This window comes from Amblyomma americanum, chromosome 5 (assembly GCF_052857255.1).
Source record: "Amblyomma americanum isolate KBUSLIRL-KWMA chromosome 5, ASM5285725v1, whole genome shotgun sequence".
Classification (NCBI taxonomy): domain Eukaryota; kingdom Metazoa; phylum Arthropoda; class Arachnida; order Ixodida; family Ixodidae; genus Amblyomma; species Amblyomma americanum.
The window spans coordinates 72,880,063-72,899,740 of record NC_135501.1 but is presented as its reverse complement, the minus strand read 5'-3'; positions in this window follow the sequence as shown (position 1 = coordinate 72,899,740).

Below are 19,678 nucleotides of genomic sequence, written 5' to 3'. Positions count from 1 at the left end.
GGAAAAATTGAAAACAAATAAATAAGGCAGAACGAATGCCATGAGAAGCTATACGTTGCGAGTGATTGGTGTTAGGGGATATTCGAAGAAGGAATACGGTGGCTCAAAACATTTTGAATTCCTCTCGAGGCAAGCGGTAAAAAATGGAAGAAAAAAATTACGCGAGAGAGTATACCACTTGCATGAAGGCAAAGCGAACCTTAAGTTTCTAAGTTAAGATGAACCTTTTCCAAGGGCGATGACGCAGGTGGGCTGGTTCTCAGTATAGACACTAATTATATTGAGCATAAAAATAAGAAAAAAAGGTTTTGCTTGTACAGTTGCGTATAACATGTTGAGCTAATTGTACTGCAAAAAAATAAGGTATTAATAATAAGCAAAATAACTTGGAAAAAAGTATATGTAGTTATAAGTACACTTATACATATATCTAACATCACCAGCTAATTCTCGGCCAAGAATAAAGGCCAGCGGGGCTTTATTGCGGTAAGAGGAGTAGTATTTAGTACATGATTGTTGCTGCTATCAATCGAGCTCATGATCCTTAAGTTGAATTCTTGGGTTGTGAAGTTTGTGGCTCACGTGAATCTCATTCCAGTGAAATTTTGTGATGATAGGAGTACTGTTATAGATTTCCGGGTGTGTGTTCTCCTTTTCACTTATCTTCACTTTTCCTGAAGTGCCCCTGAAAGTAGATTCGCAGTTGATTAGTTCCTCACCCGTTCATTGTTGCTGAAGAGTTCAGTAAGTTAGCAAAAAAATTTTTATATACTGCATCAAAAAATGTGTTTTAAGGTATCGAAATGAGTTGGCAGTGAGCAGGCAAAATACTGAAACTTTTTGACTATTTGTAAGTTACTGATTGGATGGTTTAATAGAATACTAGTGAAATGCGGAGTGAGCAAGAGCTTTCTACGGGGTCATCAAATTCCTTATACAAATTTTCCCGTGGAAGATTATATAAACTATAAGAATTGTACGGCGGGATTTAACGCATTGGTGGCCGTCAGGAACGCGGCAGTGATTTTCTGGTTTGGGAGCTCGTAGTTGTTGTTTGCCTCACAAAATGGCACATAACCACAAGAGGGATTAGCTATATCCGGGCAGCCAAACTTCTCTTCTGCTACCTCTAACCATTCGGCGCAACTTCTTCATTACAAAATAAATGTGTGTCGGCTGTTAAAACAGAAATAAGTGACAATGAGTAGGTTGGGGCAACCTAAGAGAATGAAAAGTAATGGCAGTGGGAAATCAAAAAATAGCATTGTTTCAGTGCTGTGTTTTTGTCCGATATATTGTATTTGCTTAATAAAACGAGAGCTGTTAGGAACCCCTCATGCGACAGGGGTATAATCTAGCAACTGGAATGCGCCTTTCTGATTGGTAAGAACGAAGTGGCATCAAGTACGATGTCATGAAAAGGAGCACGCTGATTGGGCAGAATGAAAATCATGCATTGCTATAAACATAGTGGCTCCCCTCGGGTCTTGACTACCAAATGTGGCTAGATACATCTAAATTTTTTCGCATTGGATGTGCATGAAAGCTGCGCTACCGCGCTTGTTATATTTATCTTCTTAAGCTTCATTAGTGCAAATAGGTTGTAAACTCTAAAAAGCTATATTGAAAGAACCCAGCAGTGTCTGAAATATTTTTTAATAGAAATGTGTAGTGAAGAAGTTCTTGACTGACTGGGGTGCTTGGAACAGAAAGAAAAACAGGCTGTGTATGCAACCTAATGTGAGAGACAGAAAGATAAACTTATTCTAAAAATCCGTAGATATAGGGAAGTTGATGCACAAGGCCAAGAAAAGCAGAGGCAGGAGCCCGTTGTGCAGGCATTGGGGATTTGTTGGCAATTTACTCTTGATAGACACCATGCCGCCGCTACGCCTTACCATAGCGACAGAACGAATGGTGTGAGATGAATGCTGTAATTGCGCCTTTGCAGGAGTGGTTTGAAGGCACTGTGAGACTTTTTCGGCAAAATTCTCCCGTAAAAATATATCCCAGCAGCGGTCCTAGGATATAGGATCGGAAAAATTTTAATATCCAACAGAAAGAGGGTAGCCAGAGGGCTACCCGCCTAGACGACGGCCGAAAGGTCTTGACTCTCGGCGGCGGCTTCGGCCAGTCGGACGAGTTGTAACTGAGTCGCCGGGTCGGAGCTCAGTAGTAACGTCTCCCATTGATCTTTTGTGTTAATACCTCGTCCCTCCCGGGGAGTATGAGGACATTCCCATAGTATGTGGTCCAAGGTGGCTCTAAGTTCGCAGTTCGCGCATTTTGCTGAAAATTGCCCTGGGTACATAAGACTCCAGAGGGCCGGGTTTGGAAATGTGTAAGTTTGTAACCGGCGCCAGTTGATGGCTTGGTATCTGGACAAGGATCTATCCGCTGGAGGAAGTCTAGTTCGTTGCAAACGATAGTGTTGTGTAGTTTCTCTGTAGGTCACCATGCGATCCCTGTCTGTAAAGACCACCTCGCTCGGGTCCGCCCGGAAAGAAAAGCCTCGGGCGAACTCGTGGGCCTAGGGCACGTTTTCTCGCTAAGAAAATAGAAAATCTGCTAAGATTCTTTGTGTGAGTTTTATGCGCCCAGCATATAGAGAGAGCACGGCAAAAAAGCCAATTTTTCTATACCGATTTTTTTGCTGTACTAGAAGTGCGAGTGTACATGCGAGCTGTGAGTCCGGAAACATCGCCGAGCTTTTGTGACTAACGGCCTAATTCAAAGCCTGACAAGTATTTTGCATGAATGAGTTCCTGCAAGTGAAAAGACCTTATTCGACATCCGAATATGGTGATACGCTGGTTTTCATATAAATATTTTATTACAATTCTGTTTGATTGTGATTGTTTTTACATTTGTCCCAAGTTCTCGGCGCTGTTACAGTAAATCTATCCGGCGGATGGCGAAAATAAAACAAATTCGGACATAAAGATATTGGTCATAGCAGCATTACGTTGATAACATTATCACATCATGTACTAAACTGTCCCCAATTAGTTATCGAAAACCCATACGTTCGTCCTTTCTGTCGTAACAATGCCTGGGCCTCCGCCACTTTACTTGAGGCTAGGGCATCCTCCCTACACGGCCCCATTGATATCTCACCCCCAGAACACCCAAACATTAATAATTTCTACGATATGTCCCTGAGGCTTATATGGAGAACATGGTACTTTCCCATCCCGCCTACCATTCGCACGCCACTTACCTCATGCAGTTCAATGTCACGTGGAATCGCTGAGCATAGCACGGTTTTCCAACACAGATTCTAGAACAAAACTCACACACATGGCAGAAGCCAAAGCCTTAGCAACATTTGACATACGCGAGACATTCGAATACATATATATGATCACTACCTCAACACAACAGCTGAGGCGCAATACAAGCTCTACGCCTGCATGAGCATGTCGAGCAGCAATTTTTGCTTTATTTTTGTTCAGAGTATATACGCGAGCAGGTGTGTTCCGCCTGGCGAGCAGAGGATGAGATTTCGTTACTGGCAAAAGCAGCAAAATCCAGAAACGTGCAGGAACGGCTCGCGACATAACTTTGTCTCCAGACGTAGACGTCTCCTTTGAGGCACAAAAGTTCTGCCCAAAAACCGAGTCGCTCTGCCAAGGTGATATGATCTCTATGCATGCAAGCTGAGTTCCAGAATCGGGCCACCAGTTCATCGCGAAGTTCCGTGCAGGTGCAGATTTGCGTATTCGTGCGAAGCCATTTCTTGGCTTAGTGTTGTCACCGGATGCTGTGGACAGGTGATGTGGACGGAAGTTGCGGACAAAGCATGTCCGCACGAACCAACGTTTTCAGATAACGACAGTTGGAAAGCTTGAAATGGTGATGCGGCCCCAGATTTGTTGCCGCTTCAATCTCCAAGAGACGCGTGCGCCATCTGTAGGGTTCTGTCAGTAACACGTTAAGAGTACTGCGGCTCTTGGCTGCACTTGGTCACGTGGTCAACGTGCTGCACAACTGTTCTACGGTGGCTCGCGCCTCACATCGTCTACGCCGGGTGCGGCTGCTTCTAGGCGCGCGTCGCTATTTGTATTGTGCTCGCGCTCCCTTCCTGCTATTGAGTTCGGCGAAATTGGACATGGGGGGAGGATTCTCTGAAAACCACCGCGAAGGTGAGTGTGCCCTCTGGAAGAAACGTGGCTGCAGGAACATCGGGTGCAGCGACGGTAATAGCGTCCCCACGTATTCGTTCCGGTCATCAAACGACGAAGTACAAGATCAGCGTTGCCCTCTTCAGTCACGCTGGGGTTGAACAATTGCCCGAGTGCCACGCCTTCGACAGAGGTTTCGCGTTCCGGTCATCAGTACATCTTTCAACCCCTGCTGGGAGACAGCCTGCATTCCTGTGTCACGCAGGCACCTTCCGGGTCCACATGAGCGCGGGCCGGACACACGTGCGCGCCCCCCTGGAGGCCGCGTGGACGACAACGTGACCGGGTCCTGTTCCTTTCCCTCGACCGAGCTGCGAGAGAACATTAGGATTGCCCTGCCGTGGGTGGTACCATCAGTGCCATCGTGTGATTGGACATCATTCTTCGAACTATATTCCCAAGCTAGGGATCTGGGGAATACGAAGAGTATTTAAGGAGCTGGTGGTTTGGTACCAGATGAGAGCCCCCCTCTTGAGAGATACACTTTTCTGGGAGAGACTCCCGACTGCTTAGAAGCCCCCTTTACTGAGAGGCACTCTCAGTTGTTCTTACGTGTGCATTATGTAAATAGACTTTGTATAAAGTTTTCCAAGTTTTCTTCCTCCAATCGTCCTCGTCTCTTCTCCGGCCCAGTCACGCTACGTGAATGCTAACAACTGGTGCCAGCGGTGGAATGCTGCTACCTGCATTCGAACAACTGGGAGGCAGCTGTGGGACGTCCACGTGAAGTTACCGGCTCCAACGGACCTCGGCCCCTACGGGACTGACGGGCTTCAGCTTTACCTTGGCAGGGTGAGTGCCCAATGTTTTTCGTTCATTTCGCCAGATCGTACTAGCAGAGGCAGATGCTAGGTGCGAATTACTGTTGTCTGGGAAATGTATTTAGGGAAACTGTTTTGTCCAATTGAAGCTAGGGCGTTTGTTTTAGTGGTCTTGTTAAAGGATGGTGGATCTCACAATGGAGAAGTTAAAAGTGCAGGAGCTGCCCAAAATTTGCCAGCAGCTGGGAATTTCGCTACGTTCTGCGAAAAGAATAAAGAAATTCTCGAGGTTATGCGACAGGAGGAGGTGACTACTGAGGAGTTCGACGGGGCTTGGTAAACGATTCTTGGACGCAAGGAAGAGCAGAAAAGACAAGAGTTGTGCGAGCAGAAAGAAAAAGACGAGCTTCGGTTGGCTCAAGAGGGACGGGAGGTCCGTGGGGCAGAGGAAAAGGCGAGAGAACATGCTAGAAAATTGAAGGAGCTCAAAATTGCGTCGAACGGATGGTATATGCCGCGTCTTAGTCCTGTAGCTTCGGTAGAGGAGCAAGGGAGGCAGAGATTGCAGGATCTCGTCTCACCATACCGCATTGGAGGAGATATTGCACTCTTCTTGGTAAATTTCGAACGCGCATGCGGGGAGGTGCACATCGACAAGAGCGCTTGGTCGGAGAAGTTACTTCCTCTCCTTCCGTGAGAGGCAGCCGAAGTGGTGGCTCGCCGCTCACAGTTCCGAAGAGTGTGATGACTACGAGAAGGTAAAGAGCGCACTGCTTAGAAAGTACGGGCTTTCTGAGGAAGCCTTTAGGCACCGATTCAGGCAGGTAAAAAAAGGCGGTCAGTCGCATAATGACTTCGCGTACCGTCTTAAAGTGAACTTAAACGAGTGGCTTAAGACCGCTGAGGTGCACGGAAGTCATGACGAGGTACTGGAGTGCATCGCACTAGAGCAGTACTGAAGCGCGATTCCAGAAGATCTGAGGATATTGCTGCAAGATAGGCTAACAGATATAGACCTAGACAAAGCGGCACAGCTCGCAGACAAGTATTACGTTCGCCGAGACCTCCAAAGCAAGGCAGGGTATGATAACAGGTCAGGAAAGGGAGAAACCTATTTAAAGGGAATCCCCGACCGAATGGTGCCACCAGCACGCCGGGATCACCGAGCAGAGGAGGTGGGATCAAAAGGAGGAGATAGCGAAAAAAAAAAGATTGAGTCACCCAAGTCTGCCGATTCGCCGAAACAGCAGCCACCTTGAGCTTACGCGTTTTTAGCGCGAAAGCCCAATGTCTGCTATAATTGCAACAAGAAGGGTCGCATCTCATTGAACTGCACACAGCAAAAGATGGCGTTTGCGTGCATGCGAGAATCGGAGAAAAACCTTAAATTGCTCGAGAAATACCTGCTGGACGTGGTGATAAATGACAAGAAATTCTGAGCACTGCGGGATTCAGCGGCTACCATGGATGTTGCTTACCCGACCTGTGTTTCTTCCACGGACTACACCGGCGAATGCGCCTGGATTATGCAGGTCGCCGAAGAACAGAGTGCATGTTTGTCTATAGCGAAGGTGACTCTTGAGGGGACTTTTGGCAGGCTAGACATAGACGCGGCAGTTAGCACAAACTTGCCGACACGCTTGTCCTGTTTTAGAAAAAATCCGAGCAGCTGCTGAAAAAGAATGGTCTCTCTTTCGCCTCGGACTTGGCTTGCATGGCGCCAACACGTTCGCGAGCGCGAGAGCTCGCAAAGAAACTCGACTGCGCTCTGATAAATTAGGAGGTACCAAACCATTCGCCATACCAGCCGGGGGTTCCTTGCAGGAAAACTGATCCGTGTAATCTGCATTACCATGAACATGAAGGTGTTCCCGAACCAGCGGTAGCTCATGAAATCCAAGGAACTGCCGATTCCATAGAAAATCTGGCAAGAAAAACCAACGCAAAAGTTTCGACATTAACACCTGCTTCGACTCGTTGGGAGGAGTTGAGTAAGTTTGATAGGAAATCACTCATTGCAGAGCAGAAAAGCGACCCGGCGTTAAGAGCTCTAAGCAGTAATGTGAGAGAGGGAGTCATGAGAAAGAACATGAGCTTTCATGAAAAATGAGGACTTCAGTACCGGAAATACTGTTGCTCAAGGGACGCGCATATCAGCTACTCCTGGTGCCTGAGAAGTACCGGCGGCAGCTTCTAGAGCTCGCACACGAAAATGCATGGGCGGGCCACCTGCGCATACAGAAAACAAAAGCTAGATTAGCCCTCAAATATTACTGGCCTGGCTGCTGGAAAGGTGTGGAACAGCTTCTTAGATCTTGCGACACCTGCCAGGGGGTTGGCAAGCCGAGAAATAAATGAAAAGCGCCCGTGAAACTATTTCCCATCATTACAGAACCCTTTCGGCGTCTTGTAATAGATACTGTCAGCACGCTGCCAGCGCTCAATTCTGGTTGTCGCTACATTCTGACCTCACTGTGCGTGGCAACGAAATTTCCCGAGGCCATTTTCTTGAAGGACCTAAGTTCGTCATGTGTTGTAGACGCCCTTTTGTCAATTTTCTCTCGCGTGGGGTTCCCTGCAGAGATACAAAGCGATAACGGGAGCGTGTTCACAAGCTGCTTGACAACAACGTTCATTGAACGGTGTGGGATTAAAATAATCCGCAGTTCCATACACCATCCTCAGCCAAATCCAGTCGAGCGCATGCACTCAGTGCTAAAACGGATACTTAGGTATTTGTGTTTTGAGCATAAGGTTGATTGCGAAGGCTGCATTCCACCAGCACTCTTTGCAATGAGATCCGTCCCCCACGAAAGCACAGGATTTAGCCCCGCTGAACTAGTCTACGGGCGGGACATGAGGACCTCGTTGCGCATGCTGAGGTAGTCATGTGATGGTTACAGAGAGGATCCCTGTGTAGTGGATTACGTTCTAAAGCTACTGGAAAGACTTGCGAAAACCAGAGACTTCGTGGAAGCAAATGTCAGACCAGCGCAGTCACTGTCTCAAGTGTACTACGACAAATCTGCACGCAAGCGCACTTTGCAACCAGGCGACCAGGTGATATTGCTGCGTCCGTCAATACGGAACAAGCTTGAGGTGCAATGGGAAGGGCCAGCTATGATGCTGTACAAGCTTTTGAACACCAACTATGAGGTATAATTTAAGAGCAAACACAACCGGATAAGCCACAGTAGTTTGATGAAGCCTTATGTACAGCATCAGGCCATGGTTAAAATGGCACTCAACATGCCAGAGGAAATCTCCGACATACATTATGTTCCAAATGAGGACGAGCAGGCAGCGAATGAGCTGCCAACTTCAATCGATGGAGAGCCACATTTGACGGAATGTCAACGAGGAGACATGAAAAACGTCGTCCGCGACATTGAAGCGGTGCGTTCAAACAAGCCATGAAAAACAACCCTCGAACCCTCGCCGAACACGACTTTCTGCTGTCCAGCTAACAGCCGTTCAGGAGCAAACCGTACCGTGTCTGTCCAAGACAAAAAGAACTCATTGAGACAGAGATCCGCCGTATGTGCGAACTTGGCGTCATAGGGCCCTGCGCAGGTGACTATACGTCACTGATAATTATTGTAGAGGTTCCAGGCAAGCATCCGAGATCTTGCATGGAATACCGGAGGCTGAATTCAATCACAGGGGACCAGACCTGCCCCATTCCGAACATCGAGTAGAGGGTTGAAACAGTCGCTAAATCAGAATGTAATATCCACACTGGATTTAGTTAGTGGTTATTGGCAGGTGCCACTCACTGAGCGTGCCAGCAGGTACGCAGCATTCGTGTCCTCCGCGGGCACGTTTCGTCCTGTAATGTTTAGCTTCGGCTTGAAAAATGCTCCGTACGGTTTTTCAAAGTTAATGGACCAAGTGCTGCGGGGACTTGCAGATTTCGCTCTCATATTTTTTGACGACGTGGCCGTTTTCTCACAAAACTGGGAACACAATGAACAAATGCGTATTGTGTCGAGCCGACTGCTTGAGGCTGGTTTAACCGTAAGGACGGGAAAATGCCACCTGGGGTGCGCCGAAGTGAACTATCTTGGGCACGTGGTTGGACGATGCCAACGCAGACCTGCAGAACTTAGTGGCTGCCGTAGTGGAGTACCGTCGCCCACCCACAAAATCAGAACTCAGGGCTTTTATTGACCAAGCAGGCTATTATCAGCATTATAAAAAGGACTACTCTGATTTAGCCAGCCCCCTGACCGACGCGCTGAGATAAAGTGAGCCGACCAATCTTTTTTGGGGCCAAAAGAAAGAGAAGGCATTTTCAGAGTCTGAAAACGGCCCTAAGCGAGCGCCCAATACTGGCAGCGCCAGATCTCTCGAAACCTTTTATCATACAATGTGATGCCAGCGACCGCGGGTTAGGCGCTATTATTTGCCAGGAAAGCGATTACAGGAAAACACGGCCTGTCCTTTACTTGAGCCGCAAGGTCAGCACGCGGGAAGAGGCGTATAGCACGTCTGAAAAAGAATGCGCGTGCCTCGTTTGGGCTATTGACAAATTGGCATGCTACGTCTCCGGGTCCCGTTTCGCAGTAGAAACGGACCATTTTCCTTTGACTTGGCTGCACAATATATGGCCCAAAAATGGTCGTCTTCTGAGGTGGAGCCTGGCACTCCAGCACCCCAGCTTCGAGGTTCTCTACAAGAAAGGAGAGCTCCACACAAATGCCAACGGGCTATGCCGAGCCTTTTAGCTGAGAAACATTTTACCAAAAAAGTATGTCCCCGAAATTTTTAGTTTTGGAGATTTATTTCATATTCTCTTCCTAATGGAGAGCGTATATCTCCCACTTTCTTTGCAATAATGTTGTTCATAATCAGGTAACATCCCTAGGAGTACGTTTTCCTTTTTTCGGCCAAGGATAAGTAAGATCGAGTGGTGTAACGTACCTTAACTCTGAGGTATTGGTGCGGGTAAAACTGAACCTCACGTCGGCCAAAACCAGTCACCTATTCCCGTACCGCGTGCCCTCTAAGCACCAACCTGATTTCATTTAGCGAATTGTTTTCAATTCAATACCAAGTGCACCTCGGGCGGGAGCACACGACTTGGAGAGGTGCCATGTCCAAACTCCTTGTCGGGAGACAAGGAGTTTGGACATGGCATTGCCGAGCTTCGGCAATGGAGGTCATCCGAAAACTCCCAAAGAACATGGGGTTTCTGGCACGCGCTGTCACCTGAGCTACCTGCGAGCAGTTAATCTTCCGGACGCAACATCTGGCAGCGGGAGTGCTGCTGTGCTCGCGCTCCCTTCCTGTTGTTGAGTTCGGCGAAGTTGGACAAGGTGTTCCTTCAGGCAAAACATTTGTTCTCTTCAAGTTTTAGTTGACTTCTGGTCTGGCGGGATGAGTGAGTTCTGAGGGCGCTTGCTTTTGTCACGTGTGGTTTGGCGTCTGTGATCCCTTTTTGGCTAGCATTGCAGAGAATTTCCCAAAACTGCCACCTGACGAGGGGAAGCGATGCCGAGCTTCGGCAATGGAGGTCATCCGAAAACTCCCAAAGAACATGGGGTTTCTGGCACGCGCTGTCAGCCGAGCTACCTGCGAGCAGTTAATCTTCCGGACGCAATATCTGGCAGCGGGAGTGCTGCTGTGCTCGCGCTCCCTTCCTGTTGTTGAGTTCGGCGAAGTTGGACATGGCGGAGGATTCCCTGAAAACCACCGAGAAGGTGAATGAGCCCTCTGGAAGAAACGTGGCTGCAGGAACATCGGGTGCAGTGACGTTAATAGCGGCCCTACGTATTCGTTCCGGTCATCAAACGACGAAGTACAAGAGCAGTGTTGCCCTCTTCAGTCACGCTGGGGTTGAACCATTGCCCGGGTGCCGCGCCTTCGACAGAGGTTCCGCGTTCCGGTCATCAGTACAAGATCTTTCAACCCCTGCTGGGAGACAGCCTGCATTCCTGTGTCACGCAGGCGCCTTCCGGGTCCACATGGCGCCATCCGGACACACGTGCGCGCACCCCTGGAGGCCATGTGGACGACAACGTGACCGGGTCCTGTTCCCTTTCCCTCGACCGAGCTGCGAGGGAACATCAGGACCGCCCTGCCGTGGGTGGTACCATCAGTGCCATCGTGTGATTGGACATTATTCTTCGAACTGTATTCTCCAGCTGGGGATCTGGGGACTACGAAGAGTATTTAACGAGCTGCTGGTTTGGTACCATAGGGAGCCCCCTCTTGAGAGATAGCCTTTGCTGGGAGAGACTCCCGGCTGCTAAGAAGCTCCCTGTACTGAGAGGCACTCTCGGTTGCCCTTACTTGTACATTATGTGAATAGTCTTTGTATAAAGTTTTGCAAGTTTTCTTCCTCCGATCGTCCTCGTCTCTTCTCCGGCCCAGTCACGCTACCTGAATCCCAACAACTGGTGGCAGCGGTGGGATGCTGCTACCTGAATCCCAACAGTGTTCAGCTATTTGGATTGTTCTATTGATGTACAGCTGTTTGGTGTGCGAGAAAGCAGAATGCTCAGGGTTAGATTTTATGTGTAGATCTCGACCAAAACCGAAGGCCCTTCTCTACGTCGTTCCACATGGTGAAATCGACAAAACACAGGAAGTGCCGCTTTCCCCCTCGCAGTTTGGCAAGATAAATTTCTGCAAGAGGGTAATATGCGGCTTTGCAGAGTAGTTTGCTATTGCTTCGTCATTGATGAATGCACAATAACAGCACGAATTTTTGCGAATTGGAAGCCCCTTAGCGCTTACCTTGCAGCTGCAACTGCAGTAGAAAAGCACCTTATTATGAGATTTATCTTGGAGTCTTTTAACAGCTGCGTTAAGGAATAGAAGATTGAGTGATTGACGCTCTCATAAGTAACGAAAACACCTAATGAATTTTGCAGTCCTGGCATGGGTGCGAACTTAAAATTATTTCGTAAAATCACCTTGTTAAACATAAAATCTAACGTTTGGAAGCTGCTCAAAACGGCTTCTATAAGGCTAACGATGTTAATTTCCTGGAATACATGCAGATACGGTTACAGCAGCACGAACAATGAGCTTTTGAGCTTCTATGAAGGAACACAGCATCCAATAACTATACCGCCGCCATAAAATTGCACAGTTAGAAAGTGATAACGAGACGAGCAACAGTTAGCCAACGCATCTTTAAGGGCCCGGGTGAAGTGTTGTTTTCACCGTCATAAGCCTCGCTACGCCCACTGCAGGGCAGAGACATCTCCCATGTCTTTCCAAGAAATCTTGTACCTACGCGAGGCACCGTGCACTGTGCTCCTTAAGGGGTATTCACAGGGGCGGTGTAATCCGTCTCTAAGTGACGGCGGCTGGGTGCTTGTCACGCCTTCGAGAGTGCTCGCAGGGACGCAGCTTACGGTTTTGCTCCGGCTACCGCCGCCGACCGAGGAGGGGACCATTTGTTCGGCCTTTACGTTCAGTCCCTGTCTTCACGGGAGATGGGGTCTTCTGTGGCATGCGGGGGTTGCAGTACGCTATCGTCTTTCTATTTGTGGCTGTTCCCCATCGGGTTCCTTTTCTCTTCTCCCCCTCCTATAGCGCATGTATTCTGTTTTCCCTTTCGTCTTTCTTTTTCTCCACAATCTCGCAACGGGGCATTGTTTTGGCCCCTTCCTTCCTTTTCGACCCCTGCCCCTCTGCCTACGCAGCCTAGCCGCTTAGCTCGTCCCTGTCTGCGTCTTCCTGCTGCCCGTGTAATTCGTGAATCTAAGAGCAGGGGAGGATTTTGGCGGATCAATGACGTCGCTCACCTCCTGACCTCATCCATCCGCGCCGATCTCCCTAGTGTGAATATCGCTTTGGAGGAGCAGACGACGCGCCCGTCCTAAAGCGACCGCAGCGCTTCCGCCTAGGCCGCGATCGTGTGAGTGCGCGCTGCGGCTGGTTTCCAACTGCCGTTATCTAAACACGTTGGCAAGTACCGGAACGAGCTTCATAGAATCGAAAATACAAGGCGCAGGAGTAGACAGGACGAATGAAGAAGAAGCACGGACAAGGCACTTACTGCAAAATGTAGCTTATTGCGCCAGCTCGACTTTTATAGCAAGGTGCAAGTAAAAAAAAAACGAAACACACGCATGTCTGTGAAGACAGCTGTGTCGATATCAGCTCGCACTCTCCGCCAAGTACACAAGCTTTTTTTTTTGTCAAAGATACAGACAGGGTGCTCACACATACCCAACCTGCACACGTCATCTCATCTCACCTCATCGACACAGCTATAGTGCCTAGAATATACTGGCTAGTGTGCTCAGCGCGAGCGGCGCGGTGGCACCAGAAGTGATTTCTGCTGGCGGCGACCGCATAGCGGCGCTGTGGTGCGGGAGGGTGTAGGGTGAGCGCGCTCAGCGGGGCGAGACGGTCTCGTGCCGCGCTGCTCAGAGTTGGAAAGGGTGCTGCGCGTTGCCTCGGCTCCCGTTTAATACTTTGTTTTACATCTATTTCTGGTGCTTAGGAATAATGTAACGCTTTAGCCTGCTTCGTACAGATTTCCACAGCTTGAAAGCTCAGTACGTGAACCACACGCTAACCAAATAAACGCACATGCGAGCGCAAACGGTTGGTGGAATCCAAACTAAAAAAAAACACAAGTTTAACAAAACACAGATTTGGTTTAATGAAGCGAATACAGCATTTTTAATCAAAGGGGCCAGTGAGAGTGGAGGGTAATGCTTTTTGGCGAACACAAGCTACGAAAAACGTGTATTCAATTGCAGTGGCTCAGCTTTAGAAGTTTTAGTCGCTCTCGCTGTCCGTCTCGCTCCTTGTTAAGACCCTTGACAAAGAATCCAAATCTCAACAGAACATACAGCTTTAGTACAGCTGCCAATGTTCGCTTCTGATGCTCGGGGCAACCAAGAGTTGGAAACGTCTGGGAATGTAAAAGGCTGGCATGCTCAGGTAAGCTTTCCATGTGCAACTTGTTCTTGCTCAAAAATGATGTAAAGCTATCTTCCATGAGCTTTACAACACTCGATAAGGCTTGACTTAATTCAATTCATTTTCCATGTATGCATGGTGAGGGTAGAAGGAAAAAACCCAGAAATTGTGGCTTGACATGACCCTCGGCCCCTAATATGCAGGGCAGCAGGCAACATACATACACATAAATCATTAGAAAAGACAATGAGGAAATGAAGAGTACACAAAAAATGGTAAAAAAAGCAACAGAAAAATATACTTCAGAGAAAAACATCTCATTGCTTATTCAAACCAGGTCAACACTTTTTGGAACGAAAGAGATAAGGAAGTAGTGAAAGCATGGTGAAATCTAAAAAGTAACACATGCATCCTGTATATTTTTGCGGCATGCTCGTGATACATCAACTTTTGCAGCATGAAACTTATTTAAAAGACGGGGCAGCGTATTTTCTAGGCTATATGTACCATATATTGTGCGGCATGTTGGAATATACCACTGTTCGCTGTGTCTGCTAGGGTAAACTTGTACATTTAGCGAAAGGTGTGCCGTGTCACGCAAGTAATTCACATTTTGTCTTAGATCCTTCTTATATCTTTCAGCCTGCCTATAGCCATTATACATTTCAGATACTTCTACGGCATTGAACTGGTGGAATAAGTCACATGTTTTTATATCTGAGCCGACGTTGAGTATTGTACGTAGAGCCTTCTTCTGTAAATGAGCCCGCCTTTGTCAAAGTAGGTAGTGAAATATGCATCCGCATTTGCGCTTGCTTCAGCATTGCTTATGCAAAGGTTAGCAGCATACCTGGGGCAAGCTGTTTTTGCAATAATTGTTCTCGCCACCTAGCCCGCTACATAGTAAAGTAGAGCACTGTTGCTTTTCTTTTCTGTGTATCCTGTACGGTCACTTTCTGCAACCAGGGTGTCAATTACGTCCTCGGCCTTATCGACCCTTCCTCGGTCCATTAAGCTGTCTATAGAATCTAAAATATTCTTAACAGATGTCTAACTGGTGTCGCTTGGATTCAGCAGTGCTTGGACATCCTGGGAGCAGTTGCCTCTTCGTGGAGACATGGCAAGGTTGTAAAATGCCATTAAATTGACAGTCACCAGGAACTGCGAGAAATTTGGGTCATCGTTACATCCCGACGATTATGTAATGATCCCAAAGAGGTTTTCTAATTTGTCTTGGCTTAAACGGGATGTTAATATATACTTTAAACCCACATTGGTGCAAGCCTAGAGTGCTCGTTATTGTCACTCTTAACCCAGAAGCTGTACTTTCAGATAGAAAACTACTTCCAGCTGGTTTAGCATGTTCTTCCCACTTGTCCCGATATCCTAAAAAGTCTTCCAAGAAACGCATCTACGGGCTGCCTAGCTTAAGTGCACGGTTGGTTACTCTAGAGGTCATTACTCGTATCAAACGATTGATTAGCTTGACAAAGTCTTCTGTTGGTTGCACCCGAGTGTATATAGTCTCCACATGCCGGCGGTGCAGGAAAAGCCCCCTAATTACCTCATGTCCAAAAAGTTGAAATGCGAGGTCAACCTTCATCTTTTCAAAATTATATGGTCTTATGTGCTCATCTGTTATTTCGGCATTGTAACAACTCCGACAAAGCGGCACGAAACTCGTCTTTTCCTTGCACTCACGCTTTGCCTTTGACATCATCGTGCTGCGCCACTAGCATTTGTTTCGCGAACTTACGAAACTTCGCGCTTGATGACAGAGCAGCCACACGACATGCACAGAAGTAGGAAAGCCGCAAAACAACCACTCAAACACGTGGAAATCTCATACACGCGCCAAAACCGACGGCGACCAGTCAGCGCAGCGAGAGGAGCTGCGACTGTGGCACCCTCCCGACGAGCAGCGCCCTCTATTGACAGTAGCGGGCAGGCATCACGGAAGGAGCCACCCTCTCGCATAGTGCGGGGCGCGCGCTGAGCACACTAGCCAGTATATTCTAGGCACTATAACACAGCTATCTTCAAAGTCAAGCGTGTGTTTTGTTTGGTTGTTTTCTCTCTTGCACGTTGCTATAAAAGTCGAGCTCGTGAAATAAACTACAGTCGCAGTAAGCGTCTTGTCCGTGTTCCTTCTTTGTTCGTCCTGTCTACTCCTGTGCCATGTATCTTCGAGTCATGCACCAACTCCCCAGCAGTCGGTTCTTCTGAACGGGCTGAATAACAGTGCAGTCGTAGAGCCATCGTGCGTCACCCACTGAAATCCCCCTCGCAATCTACGGCAATGGTCCAGCAGATGGCGCGCGCATAGGCCAGATGGTGGACGCGTTTTGCATTGATGCACCTAAGCAGACATAAGTGCCACACTGGATTTTTTTGACCGTAGGAAACATGTGGTGCGAAGAGTAGAAGGTCCTCGATTGATCTTCAATTTATTAAATTTATCCATAATTTTGCGGCCGAAAAACATGAATCAACTGCAGAGGGTGTGGCTCCTACTCGAGCATGGTTACGCTCTGCTGCAGCATGCAATATGCGAATGGCTTGGACTACTATGTATAACGCAAAGCCAAATATTTGGCAGCTTTTAAGAATCTTTATGTTAAACCCCACTCAATTTTCTACCCTGTAATGTCTCCCTGGAGTTAGGGATACAAGTTAGAGTAGAAAACACGAGCAATGACGACACAATTTTTTTTACATGTAGTTTTCTTGTTCATGACATAAAGGAAATAATTTAAAAATGCGTTTGAAAAGAGACAATTTTTGATGCTGCTGAGTCCGCGTGCGATAAGCCATTGCTATGTCTGACCAGGGGCGCCTTTTTTAGGGAGTGGTGGTGAAAGACGTTTATTGCCTCGGAAACAGGCACAAGGGTACGACTGGATTGACACTTAAGGGGCCGGGCCTCACAAACACTAGGTGCTGAAATATGATTCACTTTAGTACAGAACTGAACTAAAACAGGCGGAAGACATCGGCTTCTACGTTAATGTTAAAAAAAATTGATTATCCTGGGCGCTGTAAGACGGCTCCAAAGTGTTTCAAGTAATAACGTCTGCAGGAGCATGCACCATCTTACTTTATGTCTGGCCAAGGTCGCTCTCAATAGGTTTGATTCCACCTTACATAAAATCTTAGCTGATAAAATGTTATACCTAGCAGAATACTACTGCACGCGAAAGAGCGAGGTCACATGTGCCTGGAATAATTCTTTTCTCTTCCAAAAGAATGGTGACTTAGTATGAGATGAGAAGTGTTGGCGACGACGCAGTGGAGACTCATATCCTGGCTGCTGACTCCGCCTAAAAAATTAGACTCCGGTTACAGCATCCCGCCAATTAAATTGAATTCATTTCGTTGTCTGAGCCTCGAGGCCAATATCAGTGATGTTTGTAGTTGAGTAGCAGCCAGGTGAGAAACGCTACACTACTCCACCTCCGCTAATAACGGCAGGCAGAGAATACGGCTATAAGCCTCTATCAAAGCGAAGAAAGGAATCAGGGATTCAGGGTCCTTAAGAAAACTCAGTACTGCAAAAGAGAACTTCGGCTTCGGAAGCCCCAGCTGCTAGGGTTTAAGGAAGAAAACAGCTTGCTGAACGCCCCGAAAATTGCAGGACATTCTGATAACCGATAGCGAAGTAGCGCCTCGTAAGAGGGCTTTACTACAGTATCTACAATTCTCTCTTCGACGCCGGCATGAACGACAGTGCCTATGGTGCGCACAGGGTAGGAAGGAAAAGAAGAGGCATGATTTATACTAACAAAATCGCCTCTGTGATGGTGCTGTCTTCATCCTGAAAGATTTTTCGTGTATCAGAGTTCGCTGAAGCGATGGCAAAAGCTCTCGAGGTAGCGCAAGATGTGTGGCCTCTGTGGGTGCCACTTTGGCCAGTATTGGTGGGCAAACCCACTAATACCTGAGTCGGACCCCGATTGGCAATAAGTGGGCAAGCCCCAAGTTGGCCTTGCGTTCCTTAATGCTACATGGGTCCCATATCGGTGTTGCGAGGTCTGACCGAGGCCACATTCCGGCAGCTAGGCAACTTCGGTGACTAGTAAGGAACTTTAGGGCAGATTCGGCATAAATGTAAGATATATGTGAGAAAAACCTCCACTAGCCGAACTGGGGCTTTGCACACTAAACTCCTGGGGGTCAGACATTGGCTGTGGAAGGGGTGGAAAACAGAAATGCCAGTCTACTGCCTATATCAGTTCACTGACGGTTATCTGATAGGAGGAGAAAAATACTTGCAAACTTAATTCGAGAAAAACCGTTTCAAGCCTAATAGTGGCTTCTCACACTAAAACGCTGTATGTCCCACATTAGCCAGACAGGGGCTTCAAAAACGCGCCTGATGGCATGCTGCCTGCATGGATCTTGTCTTGGATTTCAGGGCTAATGAAACATAATCGCAGGCTTTATATGCAGGAAAACAAGCGGCGAGTCAAAATGGCGCTGCTGGTGCAATGCCTCAGTCGGTACCACACTGGCCAAAGCGGGAGTGTATACATCGACATAAATGCATGCAATATTGCATGCCTTCTTTCGTTTTGCTAATTTGTATTAATTATGTTTTTAATCTGCTCCTATAGATAGCTTGTAAAAAATTCTTGAACCTTTACTCCATTACAAAAATTACCAGGTTATTACATTTGCATTTAAGTATATTATGCAAAATTATAAAATCATACTTAGCAGTAATAAACACAAGGTTTCGAAGTACTGCCTGCGATTATACAACCATTATTTTTCAAAATACGCAGACGTGGGCCCCCTGCAGTGCGTCCATTGTGAAGTCGGTTCTGGCAGCTGACATTGCCCACATTCTATAGTTGCTTGGGCTGCTTGTATTGCGCTGACAAAAAAAAATCGTGTTTGATGTTATGGCCTGAGGGCCTGATGGTGGCAACAAGGTCTGTGGCTGCCCCTACACTATCCTCATCAGCTCCCATTGGGCTAAAAGTGGGTAATCCCTAATCGTGCTTGCCCCTGTAGAACCGGCATTTGTTCGAAGTAGGCATTGAAGGGTCTAACCGATATCAAAGACAATAATTCTGCTTCAGGGACTGCCAAAATATGCCCATAGTATGATCGTTGGTGGAGCTGGGTGCGCTGCCCGTATTGAGCAAAGCGGGGTAAATGGGGGATGCCTAACATGGGCTACCCACATCTTTCTCAAATGCGGCCGATTTGGATGTTTGTGGGCAGCCAAAGTGAGGCCCAGGTAGGCTCCCGTTGCAGAACCGACATCGAAGCTACAGGGGCTGTATGTATTGCCCGCATCGGTCCAGTAGTGTCCCCCACTTCACAGCACACTTGGTGCTACTAGGGTGTTCTTTAAACTATCATGTATCCTCGCTGTTCACGATTCCAGAACAATCACGATTCCAGATCATTCACTGGGGAGTGATCTGCGACTCCGGTCCGGCTACCTTCCCGAGCTAACCAGCAACCCATCTTTTGTCCAGATTGTCCTGCTGTACGCTTCGCATTTTGCGCATCGTCAACCAAGTTCGTGACTGCTGGCACGCGCCACGGAGCGCCACTTGTACAACCGTCTGGCTGCTATATAAACTGGCTGCCATCGGCACCGCGGATCATTCACGGGGGAGCGATCTGCGACTACAGTAACCAGCAACCCATCTTTTGTCCAGGTAAAAGGCACATCTGTGCGCTGCTAGTCTCAGATCGCTCCTTAGGTTATGGCTCCCACTGTTGCTGTAGTCGCTAAAGAACTCGAGGAACTAAAATTATCCTTCGAAGCAAAACTGCAAAATCTCGCTGATGTACTCGACACTGTCAAAAGCACCGTTGCCTTGCGCA